Source organism: Ranitomeya variabilis, chromosome 4 (assembly GCF_051348905.1).
Source record: "Ranitomeya variabilis isolate aRanVar5 chromosome 4, aRanVar5.hap1, whole genome shotgun sequence".
Classification (NCBI taxonomy): domain Eukaryota; kingdom Metazoa; phylum Chordata; class Amphibia; order Anura; family Dendrobatidae; genus Ranitomeya; species Ranitomeya variabilis.
The window spans coordinates 552,736,682-552,758,173 of NC_135235.1; the positions used below are offsets into that span (position 1 = coordinate 552,736,682).

The 21,492-nt window shown below is 42.4% G+C and overlaps 1 protein-coding gene across 7 annotated transcripts in view; it reads right to left on the reverse strand.

The window, feature by feature from the left end:
• Nucleotides 1–21,492, reverse strand: part of TANC2 (tetratricopeptide repeat, ankyrin repeat and coiled-coil containing 2) — a 497,877-nt gene that overhangs the window by 364,220 nt on the left and 112,165 nt on the right. Inside the window, exon 1 of one of the 7 annotated variants that reach the window (XM_077252673.1) lies at nucleotides 20,549–20,773. The exons of 5 other annotated variants lie outside the window; for them this stretch is intronic. The gene's annotated coding sequence lies outside the window, so the exon portion shown is untranslated. Of the gene's footprint in view, nucleotides 1–18,650; nucleotides 18,669–20,548; nucleotides 20,774–21,492 lie in introns of those variants that run through there. One more of the 7 variants, XM_077252675.1, reaches the window with a different exon arrangement.

Genomic DNA, 21,492 nt, shown 5'->3' on the forward strand with positions numbered 1-21,492 from the left:
CACCCAACATCACCCCGTTAGCATCCCCGGCTGACCCAGACTGCCCACTTATGGGTGAGGCTTATATAACCTCTGTCCAAGTAGTCTTGAGAAATTTGGCACAATAAGCTAATATGATACTCATTGATTGGGGTTTGACACACGACACTCCCACCAATCAGCTGGGATAATATACTGGTATTACACGCAAGTCAACCACAAACAGGCTGAAAGGAGCTGCATGAGAATTGGAAAAAATGATTACCGTATGTCTTTACAAAACACGGCGCTACTTGTAATGTAATGAGTTCAGAGCTACAGCGGCCATTGTAGAAAGACACAAATGGGGGAACAAAACTCTGCAAGGTTGGCACCACCAGTCCCTAGGAGGTATGGTATAGATTGGGCAAGTGTAGTTCACTTTAAAGTACCTACACATATGATTTAATGTACATGGGGATCTTCAGTCCTTGCCCGAAAGATGGTTTTAGGAAAAATCTAAGTGTACAGGTTTATGAAGGCTGTACGAGGAAGTGCAGCCAGACGACCTATATCATGTATTTCCCACCTTTAGTGAATGTGGTTCACAAATTCTTATTCACACAGGAAAACCCTCTACAGTGTTGAGGTAGTACTCTGTTGACACCTGTCCAAGATTTTCCAAATTTTCGGGTTCAAAAGAGCGCAGGGTATACAGTCATGGCCGAAAGTGTTGGCACCCTTTAAAATGTTCCAGAAAATGAAACATTTCTCCCAGAAAATTATTGCAATTACATGTGTTTTGTTATACACGTGTCAATTTCCATTGTGTGTATTGGAACAATAGGAAAAAAAAGAAAGAAAAAAAAAGGCTAATTGGACATCATTTCACATAAAAACCCCCAAAATGGTCCAGACAAAATTGTTGGCACCTTCCAAAATTGTGGATAAACATCTTTGTTTCCAGCATGTGATGCTCGTTCAAACTCACCTGTGACAAGTAACACGTGTGAGCAATATGAAATCAGATAAAAAGGGGAGACGTTGACTCAATCTTTGAAACGTGTGTCTGTGTGTGCCCCACTAAGCATGGAGAACAGAAAGAGATGAGTAGGGTGCCAACACTTTTGGTCATGACTGTATGTAAAACACATCTAAAAGGTGGTGTTCTGGGGGCATTACTCGGAGGGGCTGAAGGCAAGGCCTAACATCTGCAAAAATGACTGCAGCTTTAAACTAGAACAATGTGGGAAGGGAAGCAAAAGGCCAGAAAAATCCATACACCTGACAACTACTATTGAGAACTCTGCTATTAGAAGTGGAAGGGAGGAACAAAGACAAAAAAAATCTAAATAATAAAAATATTAGAGAAAGAGAAACCAATCACAAGCTTAAATGTTTCTATACAAATGCACAAAGCATGGGCAACAAACAAGGAGAATTGGAACTATAAAAGCAGGAAAGAAATATGATGTCATTGGAATCACTGAAACTTGTGGGACGATACACATGATTGGAATACAAGACTAGAGGGATACAACTTATTTGCAAGAAACAGACTTGATAAACGAAGAGGAGGTGTTGCATTGTATGTTAGAAAAGCATATATCTGCACAGAGATTGAAGCTTCAGAGACTGGGAGTTCTGTGGAAACTGTTTGGGTAAGAATACAAGTAGAGAACAACGGAAAGGACACCATTGTAGGCATTTACTACAGGCCGCCTGTGCAAGCTGAAGATATGGATGAACTCAATATGCATCAAATGGCCAAGTTCCCCAAAAAATATGACATAGTGGTCATGGGAGATTTCAACTATCCAGACATTTGTTGGGAATGTCTCTCAGGCAAAATTAACAGGTCAAGCAAATTCTTATCCTCTCTTGCTGATAATTTTATCTTCCGAAAGGTAGAGGAGAAAACAAGGGGATCTGCTACCTTGGATCTAATCCTTATAAACAGGGAGGAAATGGTTGAGGAGGTAAGAATGGCTGGGACCCTAGGAGGTAGCGACCATGCTATTTTAGAATTTTGGATAACTAGAGGAGGAAGACCTGTGAAGACTCAGACTTCAAAGTAAGATTTCAGAAAGGCAGATTTTAAGGGACTCAGAAGGAGAATCAGAGGGATCCAATGGCTGGATAGCCTTAAGGACAAAAATGTCCAGGAAGGATGGGAAATCTTGAAAAATTAGATTCTCAAAGCACAATCGTTAACAATTCCGAAAAGAGGGAAGAATAGGAAGCATTTAAGGAAACCAGGATGGATGAACACAGAACTTAAACACATGCTAAAAAGGAAGAAAGAAATGTTTATCAAATGGAAAGAGGGAGGCATATCTAAAGAAGAATATAATGTTGTCTGCAGAACCTGCAGGGCACAAATCAGATTACCTAAAGCTGACAATGAATTAAGGCTTGCAAGAGATGTCAAAAGCAATAAAAAAGGATTTTGGGGATATATCAAAAGTAAAAGAAAAGTCAAAGATGCTATAGGATTTGTACAGGATGAAAATGATAAAATGGTAAGAAAGGAGAGAAGGCCGAACTTTTACATTCTTATTTTGCATCTATTTTCTCTCAGAAAGGAAATGTAACATCAACTGATTTTCACTGTCCTATTAAGGATGAAGGAAATAGAAGAATCCAGGATATCTATAAACAGAAAGATAGTGAGGAAACACTTAGCTAACATAAATTAATTAAAGTCTCCAGGTCCAGATGAATTACACCCCAGAGAACTGAAGGAGATAGCAGAAGAAATTTTTGAACCACTCTCCATAATCTTGGAGAACAAGTGAAGTCCCAGAAGACTGGAGAAGAGCAAATGTTGTTCCTATCTTTAAAAAGGGGAAGAAGGTGGACCCAGGGAACTATAGGCCGGTGAGTCTGACATCTATACCAGGAAGATCTTTGAACAAATTATAAAACAACATGTATGTAAGTAACTGGATAAGAATGAAGTGATTAAACAGAGTCAGCATGGGTTTGTAACTAATAAGTCATGTCAGTCTAACTTAATTTCCTTCTATGGCAGAATCACTGACTGGGTTATCAGGGAAATGCTGTAGATATAGTATATCTTGACTTCAGCAAAGCATTTGACAAAGTATATCACACCATCCTTATTGAAAAATTATTAAGCATGGAATGGACAAGGCAACTGTTAGGTGAATTCATAACTGGCTTAGTGATTGGACCCAAAGAGTGGTCGTAAATAGCTGCACATCCAGTTGGAAGAATGTCTCAAGTGGGGTATCACAGGGCTCTGTCCTGGGCCCTGTATTGTTCAACATCTTTATCAATGATTTAGATGAAGGAATTGAGGGTAAACTGATTAAATTTGCTGATGACACAAAGCTAGGAGGGAAAGCTAATACTAGAGAAGAGAGAGAGGATTCAAAAAGATAGAAATAAACTGGAGCAGTGGGCAGCAACTAACAGAATGGATTTTAACAGGGAAAAATGCAAAGTACGACATCTGTGCAATAAAAGTGAAAACAGCATATACAGAATGGGAAGAATAGGGCTAAGTAACATCACATGTGAAAAAGACTTGGGTATACTAATAGATCAGACTGAACATGAGTCAACAGTGTGATGCAGCAGCAAAAAAGGCAAATACAATTCTGGGATGTAATAACAGAAGCATACAGTCTAGATCATGTGAAGTCATTATTGCCCTCTACTCCTCTTTGGTCAGACCTCATCTGGAATACTGTGTCCAGTTTTGGGCACCACGTTTTAAAAAAAGGACATCAACAAACTGGAGCAAGTTCAGAGAAGAGCGACCAGAATGGTGACCGGTCTGCAAACCATGTCCTATAAGGAACGTTTAAAGGATTTGGGAATGTTTAGCTTGCAAAAAAGAAGACTGAGAGGAGACTTAATAACTGTCTACAAATATCTCAAGGGCTGTCACATTGTAGAAGGATCATCTTTATTCTCATTTCACAAGGAAAGACTAAAAGCAATGGGATGAAACTGAATGGGAGGAGACACAGATTAGATATTAGAAAAAACTTTTTGACAGTTAGGGTGATGAATGAGTGGAACAGGCTGCCACCAGAGGTGGAGAGTTCTACTTCAATGGGAGTCTTCAAAACAGAGGCTGGACAGACATCTGTCTGGGATGATTTAGTGAATCCTGCTTTGAGCAGGGGGTTGGACCAGATGACCCAGGAGGTCCCTTCCAACTCTCCCATTCTATGATTCTATAGCAGCAGTGTGCAGTAAACCCGGCCTCCTCTGGGTCCTTCATAGCATTACCACCACTTCCGAAAAGTCTACGTGACTACTTGTGAGACCATACAAAGGATTTTCCATGACAAATGTCCCGTTCTCTGTCTGTCTGAAGCGTTAATAGCAAAACTAAAAATTTTATCTTAAAATAATGAAAAAATAAATAAAAAAATCACACGAGCAAATAAAAATCATCATTTGATTTTCATCCCGAACTAACGAAGGTTTATCCATCCGTAAGCGATCTGTATGGCATCCATTATTATACATCAGCAGTTATTAAAATTTACAAGACCAAAAGTTGTTTCCTAGGTTAATAATTACAATGAATCAGGAAAAATCAGATGGATAATTATAAATTGGATCCCATATGGATCAACAAGAAAGGGTTAGGCAACATTGATATGAACATGTTTCTAGTCTGAATGCTGAAAAAACGTTCAAAACTCAGGGTAATGTTATTCCATAGGGCTGTTCTTTTTTTCTTCTTTTTGCATTTTATTTTTTCAAATTCAATATTTATTCGAAGATTTTAACATTTTCATCACAAAAGATAAAATAAAAGTCAGAGGGTAGCATAACTCTGAAGGTGACATCACAGAAGTGCAATGTAATAGGGGTGTGGGGAAGGAGTGGATGGAGGAGAGTAAAGGGTGGATGGGGAGTAAGGAGTGGATGGAGGGGAGTAAGGGGTGGATGGGGGATATCTAATGAAGCGTTTCTTCTTCTATGGAGGTGAGAGTGAACAAGAGGAGCCTATGGGTTGGCATTTCTGTACTTTAGATGAAGCTTGCCTATGCAAGTCTATGGGTGCGCATAAAAAAATGGATTCCATACGGATCAACTGTATAGCACCTAATTTTTAGTGATACATTACAGCTTAATACAGAAACTGTATTCATTCTTGTAACTTTTAATAACTGGCGATGTATAAAAATTGACATCATACAGATGACAAAACCTTTTTTTTCCCTCATACTATTTTTTCCACTGAGGCAAGTAGACAACTTTTTTCATTGACTCTCAATGCATCGGTTAAAAACAGATGAAACGTGGATGAAGTACAAAGTCCGTCTTCTGTGCATCATCTGTTTTACACAGATCTCCATAGACTTTAATAATATAAGAAAGTTTGCAACATATCTTATCAGAGAAATCGGCTTCTTTGTTCACTTATGAGCCACTTCTTCATCCCTGCCTCCATCCCTGAACGTATCATTAGTATTAAAATACAGCTGATATCTGTCTTGGTCAAAAAGGGATAGCAAGCCCACTGATGTGTCAGAATACAGCAGCCGATGGAACTCTCTGGAAAGAAGAGGAAGGAGGAGCAGAGCGAGAGAAAGGTTGAGAGACAACAGAAAGATATCCATCTCTCCCTAGAGCGGGATTCTCAGCCACTATCTCCCCTTAGAGCTGGATTCACAGCCACTCGGCTAAGATATCCTCCATGCTGCTGCTGCTTCTGAACTTGTCTTACAGAGAGAAAGAAGAGCCGGAATCCCTCATCCCTGTGTGTACTGTTTATAGGAGACACCAGAGGTGCTAGTCTCCATCCACTATCTTAGAGACAACTAAAATTATAGGTCATACTATGGGAAGAAATCCTGTTACATCTCATATGCTCACACAATAGCCTGCTCTGAAAAGTCACCTGAAATGACAGTATTAGAATCAATGATCCCAAGTGATAGTTCCAGAGATTGTCTATAATAGTATTAGGCAGGTATGTACGCCAAACGAGACGGCTGGTCTCTTAAATGGGTGCTTGAGCAGAGTTCCACACCATATGCATCAGAAGAATTACTCGGCACTCCAAAGTAATAGAGGCAAACTATTAAAGATGTTAAAATCCCAGAAACCCCCTTAAAGTCTTAGGCAATCCAGAATAATACAGACGTTTCAGACCCCAATTCTGGACCTTCATCAGGGTCCAGTATTAAATCCTAGTGACCGGTCTCAGCTACACCAGATCCTTCAATACTATTTTTCATGTTCTCTTTATATATCTGCAATACGCCTGATGAAGGTCTGGAATTACAGACCGAAACGTTATTATTTTCAACTGCATAAGAATTGAAAGTTTGCATATAATACATTGGAGCGCAGAGTTATTCTTGTGGAGCTCAGGGTCAGGACCATCCCTCAGAGCGGGCCGTCAAGAGAGGCACAAGAAAGACCCCTGGTCAGAGCTGTCCTGTAGGCCATAATATGAATGAAAACATTGCAGTTCTGGTATGTTTAATAGCAATATTTACCTTTTCAAACTGCATAAATCACAGAAAAAACAGACTAAGGCTACTTTCACACTAGCGTCGGGCTCGGCCCGTCGCGGTACGTCGGGCCGAGGTCCCCGACGCTAGCGCTGTCTCCGCCGCACAACGGGGGCAGCGGATGCATTTTTCCAGCGCATCCGCTGCCCCATTGTGAGGTGCGGGGAAGTGCGTGGAGGTGGGGGCGGAGTTCCGGCCGCGTATGAGCGGTCGGAAAAAGCGGACCGTCGGGAGCAAAAAACGTTACATGTAACGTTTTTTGGTCCCGACGGTCCGCCACTGCACGACGCACCCGTCGCACAACGGGTGCGACGTGTGTAAATCCGTCGCAATGCGTCGTCTAATATTAGGCTATGGGGAAAAAAACGCATCCTGCAAACACTTTTGCAGGATGCGTTTTTTCGGCAAAACGACGCATTGCGACGGATTTCAAAAAACACTAGTGTGAAAGTACCCTATTTCACAGGGCTGTCAGGAAGACATAATATACATGATCTACTCAGAAGAAGCAGAGGGGTCTGGCCAAGCACTGAACTCTCCTGTCATAATGTGGAAGGTAGTGAACCACAGAGACTTGTCATGGTCCATTTCCGCTCACATTCTAGTGTATTAAGTAAAATAGACTATCCGCCCCGTCCAACATAAGTTACATACTCTGATATAGCACAAATACTGTACATACAGGTCACATTTGTTACCGAAAATTTCCCAAAATCCACAGTGACAAACCCATATCAAATCTTGAGGATTTTGGTGCAGATTCTAATACATTAAAAATAATAATCCAGTGCTGTTATTTACTGGGCTTCTTGCAGTAGTTTTGCCAATATCACTAGTTTTATCTGCTGCATTTCACCCTCTCCGTGATGTGCTCTGTCTAACTACATCTGTTCCATTAATTGATAGCTTCCTGTCTATGCTGTGCAAAGGCAGAAAGCTCCAATCAATGGTAAAGCACATAAATATTACAGACTACATAGCAGCAGCAGGAGCTCATTATTGAGAGGACTAGCAGAGCTGCAGCAGGTAAAATGGGTTTATCAAAACTATAGTAAGCAGCCCAGTAATTCATAAAACACTGGAATCACTGGTGATGTCTTCTCCTCCAAATCTCATCCAACTGTCCTCTAGTGTTTTGTTCTGTATAATTGCAGATGTGCACTGAAATATCATTCCTGTGCAATTACCTTTGTATTTTATGAACAAAAAAAACTGATCTGTAAGTAAAAAAAAAGAAAGAAAAAAACACTACAAGACAAATCTAGAACAAATAGGAAGGATACACTTAAACAAATAATTATATTTTGTTATTTGGTGGGAGTGCTTTACGCCAGCGCTGCAAAACAAGAGAACATAAGCCAAGGTGCAGATGGGCTCCTCCATGTGGACCTACCGCTGCCATCCAAGATCCTCAGTCATGCTTCACTTCCACAGAAAACATCTACTTAACTTTAGGACACATTTTAGACAGTATACTCCATTTCTGAAACTTTTTTACCATATGGGCGAGATGCAAATAAGCTCATCTCCCCAGATATGGCGATAAGCTACCGGCTCTGTTCTGGTACACAGAATCTCGATTGCACCGACGACAGATGGACCAGTTTTCCATTCACCTTGTCATACATCTGCCAATATGTTGGGCGGGTTAATATTAGGCATAAAATATATACATATTGTGTTTATGCAAAATTATATATATATATATATATATATATATATATATATATATATATATATATATATATATATATATATATATATATATATACACACACACACACACACACACACACAGAGTACACATATACAGGTCCTTCTCAAAAAATTAGCATATAGTGTTAAATTTCATTATTTACCATAATGTAATGATTACAATTAAACTTTCATATATTATAGATTCATTATCCACCAACTGAAATTTGTCAGGTCTTTTATTGTTTTAATACTGATGATTTTGGCCTACAACTCCTGATAACCCAAAAAACCTGTCTCAATAAATTAGCATATCAAGAAAAGGTTCTCTAAACGACCTATTACCCTAATCTTCTGAATCAACTAATTAACTCTAAACACATGCAAAAGATACCTGAGGCTTTTAAAAACTCCCTGCCTGGTTCATTACTCAAAACCCCCATCATGGGTAAGACTAGCGACCTGACAGATGTCAAGAAGGCCATCATTGACACCCTCAAGCAAGAGGGTAAGACCCAGAAAGAAATTTCTCAACAAATAGGCTGTTCCCAGAGTGCTGTATCAAGGCACCTCAATGGTAAGTCTGTTGGAAGGAAACAATGTGGCAGAAAACGCTGTACAACGAGAAGAGGTGACCGGACCCTGAGGAAGATTGTGGAGAAGGACCGATTCCAGACCTTGGGGAACCTGAGGAAGCAGTGGACTGAGTCTGGTGTGGAAACATCCAGAGCCACCGTGCACAGGCGTGTGCAGGAAATGGGCTACAGGTGCCGCATTCCCCAGGTAAAGCCACTTTTGAACCATACACAGCGGCAGAAGCGCCTGACCTGGGCTACAGAGAAGCAGCACTGGACTGTTGCTAAGTGGTCCCAAGTACTTTTTTCTGATGAAAGCAAATTTTGCATGTCATTCGGAAATCAAGGTGCCAGAGTCTGGAGGAAGACTGGGGAGAAGGAAATGCCAAAATGCCTGAAGTCCAGTGTCAAGTACCCACAGTCAGTGGAGTGGGGTGCCATGTCAGCTGCTGGTGTTGGTCCACTGTGTTTCATCAAGGGCAGGGTCAATGCAGCTAGCTATCAGGAGATTTTGGAGCACTTCACGCTTCCTGGCACCTGCTCACAGTGCCAAAACCACTGGTAAATGGTTTACTGACCATGGTATTACTGTGCTCAATTGGCCTGCCAACTCTCCTGACCTGAACCCCATAGAGAATCTGTGGGATATTGTGAAGAGAAAGTTGAGAGATGCAAGACCCAACACTCTGGATGAGCTTAAGGCCGCTATTGAAGCATCCTGGGCCTCCATAACATCTCAGCAGTGTCACAGGCTGATTGCCTCCATGCCACGCCGCATTGAAGCAGTCATTTCTGCCAAAAGATTCCCGACCAAGTATTGAGTGCATAACTGAACATTATTATTTGATGTTTTTTTTGTTTGTTATTAAAAAACACTTTTATTTGATTGGACGGGTGAAATATGCTAATTTATTGAGACAGGTTTTTTGGGTTATCAGGAGTTGTATGCCAAAATCATCAGTATTAAAACAATAAAAGACCTGACAAATTTCAGTTGGTGGATAATGAATCTATAATATATGAAAGTTTAATTGTAATCATTACATTATGGTAAATAATGAAATTTAACACTATATGCTAATTTTTTGAGAAGGACCTGTATATATATATATATATATATATATATATATATATATATATATATATATATATATATATATATATATATATATATATATACCCACACACACACTTTTCTCTAAAAAATAAAGGGAACACTTAGGGTACTGTCACACAGTGGCACTTTGGTCGCTACGACGGTACGATCCGTGACGTTCCAGCGATATCCATACGATATCGCTGTGTCTGACACGCAGCAGCGATCAGGGACCCTGCTGAGAATCGTACGTCGTAGCAGATCGTTTAGAACTTTATTTCGTCGCTGGATCTCCCGCTGTCATCGCTGGATCGTTGTGTGTGACAGCGATCCAGCGATGCGTTCGCTTGTAACCAGGGTAAACATCGGGTTACTAAGCGCAGGGCCACGCTTAGTAACCCGATGTTTACCGTGGTTACCAGCGTAAAAGTTAAAAAAAACAAACCGTACATACTCACATTCTGGTGTCCTTCAGGTCCCTCGCAGTCTGCTTCCCGCTCTGACTGACTGCCGGCCGTACAGTAAGAGCAGAGCACAGCGGTGATGTCGCCGCTGTGATCTGCTGTCACTTTACGGCGGCACTCAGTCAGAGCGGGAAGCAGACTGCGAGGGACCTGGCGGACACCGGAATGTGAGTATGTACGGTTTGTTTTTCTTTACTTTTACGCTGGTAACCAGGGTAAATATCGGGTTACTAAGCGTGGCCCTGCGCTTAGTAACCCGATGTTTACCCTGGTTACCCGGGGACTTCGGCATCGTTGGTCGCTGGAGAGCGGTCTGTGTGATAGCTCTCCAGCGACCACACAACGACTTTCCAACGATCACGGCCAGGTCGTATCGCTGGTCGTGATCGTTGGAAAGTTGCAGAGTGTGACAGTACCCTTAAACAACAGAATATAGCTCCAAGTTGATCAGCATTCTGTGGAATTAAACTGTCCACTTAGGAAGCAACACTGTTTGACAATTCAATTTCACATGCTGTGGTGCAAATGGAATAGACAACAGATAAGAGACAATAGTGTCCAGAGGCGCTACCAGGAGACAGGCCAGTACACCAGGAGACGTGGAGGGGGCCGTAGGAAGGCAACAACCCAGCAGCAGGACTGCTACCTCAGCCTTTGTGCAAGGAGGAACAGGAGGAGCACTACCAGAGCCTTGCAAAATGACCTCCAGCAGGCTACAAATGTGCACGTGTCTGCAAAAACAGTTAGAAACCGACTCCATGAGGATGGTCCGAGTGCCCGACGTCCACAGATGGGGGTTGTGCTCACAGCCCAACACAGTGCGGGATGCTTGGCATTTGCCACAGAACACCAGGATTGGCAAATTCGCCACTGGCGCCCTGTGCTCTTCAGATGAAAGCAGGTACACACTGAGCACATGTGACAGAGTCTGAAGACGCCGTGGAGAGCGATCTGCTTCCATTAAGTACAGAGATGAGATCCTCAGACCCCTTGTGAGACCATATGCTGGTGCGGTTGGCCCTGGGTTCCTCCTAATGCAGGACAATGCCACTCCTCAAGTGGCTGGAGTGTGTCAGCAGTTCCTGCAAGATGAAGGCATTGAAGCTATGGACTGGCCCGCCCGTTCCCCAGACGTGAATCCGATTGAGCACATCTGGGACATCATGTCTCGCACCATCCACCAACGTCACGTTGCACCACGGACTGTCCAGGAGTTGACGGATGCTTTAGTCCAGGTCTGGGAGGAGATCCCTCAGGAGACCATCTGTCTCCTCATCAGGAGCATGCCCAGGCGTTGTAGGGAGATCATACAGGCTTGTGGAGGCCACACACACTACTTAGCCTCATTTCCTTGTCTTGAGGCATTTCCACTGAAGTTGGATCAGCCTGTAACTTCATTTTCCACTTTGATTTTGAGCATCATTCCAATTCCAGACCTCCGTGGGATATTAGTTGTGATTTACGTTGATAATTTTTAGGTTTTATTGTTCTCAACACATTCCACTATGTAATGAATAAAGATTATAACTGGAATATTTCAATCAGTGATATCTAGGATGTGTGATTTTAGTGTTCCCTTTATTTTTTTGAGCTATATATATATATATATATATATATATATATATATATATATATATATATATTAAGAAATACCTATGGCCATTGTTTGGTATTGCACTATTTAAAGGGGTTCTCCATCCATCTTGTAAGACCTCTTCTCATTGGCCAATTTTCAATGTGTTTTCCACTTTAACAAAACACATTCATGTAGAATAACAAAACACAGCAGGTTTCTCATCCTTCCCAGGTAACGGTTCTCCGTCGTTGTTCCAGGACTCTATATTTGCTACATTGGTGACTTCACAAATGCAGCACATATCACCGCTGCAGCCTATCACTGAGCTGAGAAGTTTGTGCTTTCTCCATCAGGAGATCTGCTGAGATCAGTGACTGGTTTCAGCAGTGATGTGCACTGTAGTCATGATATCTCTGATCCAGCCAATACACTGGCTACAGCGCACATCACCACTGCAGCCAGTCACTGCTCTACTGATGTAGAAGGCACAACCTGCTGAGCTCAAGGATAGACTGCAGCGGTGATATATGTTGTCATCATGGCATCACAGCTGCACTTAATACACAGAGACAGAAGCAGCAGCAGAGAACGGGATCTGGCTTTGGAACGGTGACGGCATACTATGTTTGATAATTTACATGTATTTGGAGAGCACCTTTATAAAAATGGAAAACCCATTAAATAAAATAAAATAAAGTTGCTTGACTCTGAACCTCAGCAGCTCCAGCACAGGCACAAGTGTAGTCTCTGAATGGACAGGACATCACTGTATCCAGGACCAACCGCCACCTGACCACTGAGGCCATTGACCACTGCAGGTGATTGATGGATCAGACATCATCCATAAAAGTGATGAAGTAATGATATTGCACCCATCCTGCATTGACCTTAGTAATGCGGTGACTCAGTGGTCTGAATGTCACAACTTCCAGTTCCAGTGGAGTCAATCAGAGCAAAGGAGGTTCAGAATGGTAACAATTATTACCGTATATTCAGTTCCTTTCTCTCTGACCAGTTTTAAAAGAAGGATGGAAAAACCCTTCCAATGAAGGAGCCTGTGCAGGAATACTGGATAAACACCATGATCAAAGAGCGGTGCTGTCTCTGGGAGATCATGATCACCAACCAGAACCCTCATCTGAGAACTTTGATGGATTTGCTGGATAGTCTCTCCAACTGACCGCACAATCAGCAGCTAAGAAGATATGGGGACGATGAATGTTCTATAGTTTTAGATTTTTTTAGTAGACTGCAATTAATCTTACACTTGTAGAAACCATTTGGTGTCCGAATACTCAAAACTGATCCCCAAACCAAAGCCCCCTTAACCGGATTCAAACCTGGTAAATGCCAACAGCCCTCTGCTATGCAGTCCTTCCCGTTCTACAACGTGTCACTGTCGGCTTATGTGCGAATACTACAATTATGCGGCCAGTGACACATTACTGACAGATGGGATTTGTGGCTAGGTCACTAACAAAGTAGCGAAAATATTTCAGTAACTGTTTATTGTAGGAGGCAGGGAACCGCACGGGAAACAGAATAAATCAAGTGAACAAATTTAGGACCCCTCGGTGGCCTCAATTTTAGGATCTACTCCCCCCTCTTCCATGTTTGTGGACAAAGACTGAGATGTCGCTACTACATCAGTGCACAACCACATTGCCATTCAAAAGGAGGACGCATGACCCACATTCTCATGATCAATGGGTGCCCAAGTGGTCGCTCCTCCAAAAATCAGCAAGTTATCACCTATCCTGTGAATAGGTGACATTTTGGAATCTTGGTACAAGCTCTTTGAGAGACTTTTACTCAGGGTGATCATTGTGAAAAAAAAAATATTCTTATCTTACAAAGGTGGATTTTAGACCTCCTCAAGTAAGCAGGCACCAACTAATCTTTAGCAGTGAAAGCAGAAGGAAAGACAAGTGACTTGAAAACACAATGCAAAAGCAAAATCAATGAAGTTCATTGGGGTGGCGCTCTGTGATGAAAAAATAGCCTGCCCCCCTGGTGCACCAGCCGGGATCCAGCACGCCCCCGATGCACCAGCCGGGAACCAGACCGCCCCTGATGCACCAGCCGTGAGCCAGACCGCCCCTGATGCACCAGCCGGGAACCAGACCGCCCCCGATGCGCCAGCCGGGAACCAAACCGCCCCCGAGGCACCAGCTGGGAACCAGACCGCCCCCGATGTACCAGCCGGGAACCAGACCGCCCCCGATGCACCAGCCAGGAACCAGACCGCCCCCGATGCACCAGCCGGGAACCAGACCGCCCCCGATGCACCAGCCGGGAACCAGCCCGCCCCCGATGCACCAGCCGGGAACCAGCCCGCCCCGATGCACCAGCCGGGAACCAGACTGCCCCCGATGCACCAGCCGGGAACCAGACCGCCCCCAATGCACCAGCCGGGAACCAGACCGCCCGCCAGTGAACTAGCCTACTCCTCAAACCAAGCCTCTTTTCCAACATGGTTATTGGTGAAGCAATTGGCACAGAGGATTCACAAATATGAATTTAGTAATTTACACCATGAAACAGTAAAATAGGTTGATAAATGGCACTTTTGGTTTGTATGTCTTATTATTTAGGACAATATGCAGATGACATAACCCTTAAGAGTTATTCCAATCATAATTTAAGACTTTTATCACTTATCGAAAAAATAGATGATAACTCAGCGATCAGTGGGGGAGGTCTGACCTATGCGACCTCCAACAATTCAGAGAATGCCCAATTTGAATGGAGTAGTGTTTGTGTAAGTGTGCCAGCACTCCATTCATTCTCTATAAGACTTCAATTCACTGTCTATGGGACTGTTGGGGTTTTCTGAGTACAGCACTCTGTTGTCATTTTTTTTATGGAACAATGGCTCATGCAAGGTGACCACTCCAACTGAACGCTCTCACTGGCCATCTCCAGCAACCCCACAAAGAATGAATGGGGCATTTCACAGCCCTGTACTTGGCATGGGTGGGGTTCCCAGTGTTCAAATCCCCACAAATCAACATTTATTTATTGGATAGGTGATAATTTCAAATGATGAGAAGAACACATTAAACTACAGTTTACAGTTTTCTTATAAGTACTAATGTTTTATTTTATGACCAGTAACATTTAAAGAGGCCGAGCAAATTCTCTGCAATGCAAATAAAGCATACTGTAAAGCCAAGGTAAATTTAACCGTACCCTAAAATAGAACGCTATTTTGATTTTCAATGTTCTGGATGATTCAGTCACAAAAAAAAATTGGAAAAATCAAGAACTTATTTACATCACAAAGAAGAACCCAAATCCCCAAACAACTGCATCGACATCTGATCCTGATTTATGTAAGCAAAGGAGAAAAAAAATAAAAATAAATTGAGAGCCATACATTCCAGGAAGCAGAGCAATTAGCCTGCACACGCATGAAAGCCATCAGGACAAAACAAAACTTGCTGCACCAAACACTTGGACTATGAAAAATGGCAACGGACGCAGCTCTGGGCAGAAGGAGATCACTGCTGAATAATTCTGCAGTCTGAGCAGCCAGAGGATGAAGACCCCCGGTGAATTCCTACATCTATATCTCAATTGACCATTGGCCTCATCTCCAATTAAATATCCACAGCCATCAGAAAAACACACTAAATAAGAGGAAATACAACTCACTAGATCCCCCGCCAATGCCATGAAACAATGGGGACACAATGTATGACACAATAGGTGTTGAAAATCTAGAAATAAAATAAAGAGATATGGAAACAAGCTTATAGGGAATCTGTCAGCAGATTCTACCCAATCTGAGAGCAGCATGATGTAAGGGCTGAGGCCCTGATTCCAGTGATGTATCACTTATTGGGCTGCTTGCTGCAGTTTTGATAACATCACTGCTGCAAATGTAGCAGCTCTCTAATGCTGAGCTCTGTATAACCCGGCCCACGCCACTGATTGGCAGCTTTCGGTAGGCAGGGAGATAGCAATCAATCAGAGGTAGAGGTGTGGTTATAGAGAGCTTGTGTATAGGGAGGACTATCTGGAAGCAGGTTTACTAGTCCTCTAGTGATGAAAGAATGACTAAACGAAAGTGAGCAGAACAGAAGGTGACCTCGCAGAATTAGGGTCTCTACATTATGCTGCTCTCCGATTAGGCAGCAAAAACCTGGTGACATTTTCCCTTCAATCATTTAGCTCTATACTCGTGGACATAATACAGACAGTATTAGTAGAGTAATAAAGATATTCAGGATCATTAGGAAAAAAGACGGCATCAGTCCTCCATGACACATTATGAAAATACATTCCTCATAGAAACTGCTCCTCAGGCTTTGGTAGTTACAGTATTATCACTTGCTTGGGCCCAATAAAGGCCTCCCCATTCCCAAGAAACATATTTTTGGAAGGATCATCTGAAGTTTGTGACGCACCCAAGCGAGGAGAGGTGGATCCGTTCTGTTTCATTGTATAAAGACAGAGAATTATGTTCTCCAGGAGATGATTCGCGGCCAGGAATCCGGCACTAGCTCTCTCATCGTGAATACAGGAGCCTTTGGCTGAGATGAACATTGCTGTGCGGGCAGCGATCGTCCGATAGCTATCTAATCGGGGCATTATCTCTGTACTGGAGCTTGTAAGAGCTGAGACAGAATAGTAGTGTTGGGTGGGGGTGTCAACGTCTGACTGGGAAGGAGGGGGTGCAGCTGCAGCATCTCAATCTTCTCTAAAGGCCTAATGTAGACATCAGTTTTTCAATGACAGAACACATGGCCATGTTTTGGGACATGCTCACTTTTAATTCAAGGTTGGATTTCTGATGGTTCATTCTTTTGCTCTCCAGGAAATAGGTTGCCACCAGAGAAGTCTGGAAGTGACCCCTTCATAGAGAACCCAGCAGTACTCGGCCAAGTTGAGCGGAATCGGGAAGGATTATTTTGTATGGGGGACTTAACATTACCTGATCTCCTACCAATGCTGGACACCTGATCGTCACATAGTTTCTCCTATTGCAATAACGACATATGACGAGTGACAAATGTCAATTTTTCTTAAAAATCACTAGGCATTAAAGAAAAATTAATTCCAGGCTCTTGTCACCACCATGACAGGGGTCTCGGAGTGACACCGATCTGTTCTTCAGGTCAGTACGCTACAAGGTCACGCCACTGGTTTCTTTTCCCTGCTCCGCTCATTGATAGGAGTCGGAGCACCAGTCAATCTTCGGTGATAACCTTCCTGCTGAGTGTTGTGGCAGAGCAATCACGAACATCACTTAGATCTCTGAATACACAACAGGAAAGACCTTATCACAAGAGAGACAAAGCCATGAATTTTCCCAGAGCAATTAGACAACCACACAGCGACAAGCTCCACTATTCTAGCTGACAACGTTCCCATGTACTAAAAGGCTTTTCCCTATAAACACCACTTAACTATCTACAAGAGAAAAAGCCAATCCTATGATTGTGTGAGGGTCCGACCACTGTTGCCAATCTTGATCACAGGGGTCAGATAGATTTCTTGGTGAAATGAGCATCACTGTGTATATGCGACCGTAATCACCGTTTACGGGACTGAAGCAACCTGGCCATCTCCATCACCCTCATTCACAAAGATCATGGCCCCATCAGCCAGACCCCCTGCAACGACACATTTAACTTACCTGTTTATTGCCCATAAATGTTTTTTGAAAATCCCTTTTTAGAAAGAAAAGTAGATGTACACTACACGTCTTTGAGCACCAATATCCATGCGATCGAAGATGGATGTAAGACAAGGAAAACTAATGGTGCAGTTACGCTGGCCGATAATCGGGACTGATTGTTTCTAGGACTGCTCATTTCCTAATAATCGACCATAGTAAACAAATGAGAAAAACACTAAGAACATAGTGTATGTATCTCTGGTTATCAATCTATGGAGTCGGAAGTTTGGTTTGAAATGGCGATGACTTCATGCTGGACAGAGGGATCAGTATCCACTATGGATAAAGCAAAACTGATCAGTCCTCGGAAGCGGTGACAGAAAGCCACCGGCCCTGCTGCCCCAGAGGGGCCGTGTACACAGCAAACATACCTAAATGACTTGAAAAGGAACATAAAGTCACAGGGTGTTGGGTTTTTTTAATCTCAAAATGGAATGTTTATTTTCATTGGTTGTGCAGTACCGAAAACAAAACCACAAAAGTAAAATCCCGAGCCTTGTCCAGGCGCTACACTACAGACCCTGGCTACTCAGACACGGCTCAGCTAGTCTCCGTTTCGGCCACATAAAACAGCTATCGTCAATACTAACAAGTGATACTTGCAGTTTGGTGCACTGTTTTCAGAGAGATTCTGGCTTGTCTCTCTTCAGCTTCCAAACACAACCCACTCTGCTCAGTTTCCCCAGCTGACTGCCAACAGTTAACACAAGGCCTTATTCTAGTCATAGCTATCTAGAGGCACCTAATCAGGACCTGTAGTGCTCGGATTTAACCCTAGCCTATGTACTATTGCTGGAACCTACACCTCCGGGGCTTACATCACCAAGGCTATATGCAGTCAAGGCTGAAAGTGTTGGCACTCTTGAAATTGTTCCACAAAAGGATATAATTCTCCCCCAAAATTATACATATTTTGTTTTGCATATGCTTACTTCCGTTGTGTGTACTGGAACAACACAGAAAAAAAAAGGTAAATTGGACATAATTTCAAGCTAACCACAAAAAAGCTGAACAAAATTGTTAGCACCTTTCCAAACACAGTGGGTAAACAACTTCATTTCAAGCATGTGATACTCATTCCAACTCACCTGTGGCAAGTAACAGGAGTGGGCAATATGAAAAATCACACCTGAAACCAGATAAAAAGAAGAGAAGTTGACTCAGTCTTTGCATGGTCTGTCTGTGTGTGCAACACTAAGCAGGGAGAATAGAAAGAACAGAGAACTATCTGAGGACTTGTAACCAACAATTTTCGTTCTCAAGTCCATCTCCAGAGATCTTCATGTTCATCTGTCCACAGTGCGCAACATAAATCAAGAAGTTTACAACCCATGGCACTATAGCAAATCTCCCTGGATGTGGACGGCAGAGAAAAATTGATGAAAAGTCGCAATATAATCTTGATGGTGGATAAGTAGCCCTAATCAAGTTTAAAAGAAATTCAGGCTGACGTGCAGGGTGTATCAGTGTTAGAGCGAACTATCCATCAACATTTGAATGAAATTAAATGCTATGATAGGAGACCCAGAAAGACCGCACTGCTGACAGACATAAAAAAAAGCTAGACTGCAGTTTGCCAAATTCCTTTTGGGAAAGCGTCTTGTGGACAGATGAGACCAAGATAGAGCTTTTGGGTTAAGCACGTCTTTCTACTGTTTACTGAAAACAGAATGAGGCCTACAATGAAAAGAACACAGTACCTACAGTTAACTATGGTGGAGATTCAAAGAGGTTTTGGTGTTGTCTTGATGCCTCTGGCACTGGGTGCCATTATTGTGTGCAAGGCATCATGAAATTCTGGTAGATTACTTAAGGATTTTGGGTCACAATGTAGTGTCCAGTGTCAGAAAGCTGTTTAGCGTTCTAGGTCATGAGTCTTCCAGCAAGACAATGACCCCAAACATACTTCAAGAAGCACCCAGAAAAGGATGGAAACTAAGCAATGGAGAGTTCTGAAGTGGCCAGCAATGAGTCTGGATGTAAATCCCATTGAACACCTGGGGAGAAATCTTAATATTGCTGTTGAGAGAAGGCACCCTTCACATACGAGAGACCTGGAGCAGTTTGCAAAAGAACAGTGGTCCAAAATTCCGGTAGAGAGGTGCAAGAAGCTTGTTGATGGTTCTAAGAAGCGGCTGAGTGCAGTTATTTATTCCAAAGCGTGCGCAACCGAATAATAAGTTGCTGGTGCCAACAATTTTGTTCTGCCCATTTCTGGGAAAAATACCTCATTTTCTGGAACAATTTCAAGGGTGCCAACATTTTTGGACATGAGTGTGTGTGTGTGTGTGTGTGTGTGTGTGTGTGTGTGTGTGTGTGTGTGTGTGTGTGTGTATACACACACACACACACATACACACATTACATATATACACACACACACACACACACACACACACACACACACACATATATATATATATATATATATATATATATACACACACATACATACACATACACACATTACATATATACACACACACACATTTATATACACTCACTGTTTGTCATATATATATACACACGATATAATATATATTGAACACACGTCACTATACACAGACACATACATTGTAGGACATATCTGTATATAGTATATCGAATTCCATTACATGTGTATGTGTGTATACATATAATGGAATTAGAAACAGTCATGGCTCTGCGCAGACCATCGGGCGGACATAAACAGCACGTACCTTCTAAACAAGATGCACATTTTTCCATGCGAAAGAGGAAAGAAAGAACTAAACACAGTACATTTTAGGGACCAATTTACAAGTGTTGTTTGAAAGTAGAAATACAGCGCCACACTTGTCTATTGGTATTGCCTGGTATTGCAGCTAAGCTCTGTAGTCACTGCAATGGGGCCAGTCATAAACCATAGAAAAGAGAGGTGCTGTTGTCTGCATTGAGCTGCACTTGTAGGATTGCTCCCGTAATCCCGCACACCATTACCACACTGGCTTAATCCCTCTATACTCACTTATTGCCGCTGACGGGAAATATTCCAAGCTGAATCCGCGCCTCTCCCAGCACAGACTGCAGCGCATAGACAAGTCACAATAGCAGAAAGCAGCCTATGTTCAGCGAAATGTGAGCTGCTACATTTTTTTCTTCCTCTCTATGAAAACAATGGTGTTGCGGCTGTTTGGTCAATCTGGAGAGGAACAAACCAGAGTTGCTGGTTCTGTCATCTTTTCTTAACCGATTCATTGACAGAACTCTCCCCATAGCATTATTCTAGAGGGAAAACACACAGACAGAGCTGCCAGACACACAGACAAACATAAAGCCTTATCTGTACAGAACCGACATCCACAGCCCGCTAGGTGGCGCTGTTGCAGATATGGACTTGATATAGGGCTGGATGCACATTGCTGCTGCCAGGAGGCGGGCAGCACTTTATGCCATAAGCCCCATCATGCTGGTTAGCCACAAATACATACAGTACAGACCAAAAGTTTGGACACACCTTCTCATTTAAAGATTTTTCTGTATTTTCATGACTATGAAAATTGTAAATTCACACTGAAGGCATCAAAACTATGAATTAACACATGTGGAATTATATACTTAACAAAAAAGTGTGAAACAACTGAAAATATGTCTTATATTCTAGGTTCTTCAAAGTAGCCACCTTTTGCTTTGATGACTGCTTTGCACACTCTTGGCATTCTCTTGATGAGCCTCAAGAGGTAGTACTGTATATAATGGAAAAATGCCAAGAATCCAAAGAAACACGAATGCACGGAGAACGTCTGTGGTTTGGATTCTCCTTTATAGGCTTACAGTAAATACTTATTTCTATACACCACTATTTCAGCTACAGTACAAAAAAAAAAGAAGAAAAAAAGCTCAAAGCAGCCAGGAAATAGGGATCTGCATAAAGTTAACTGGCATACCCAGATGCTGCCAGAATAGGTCAGT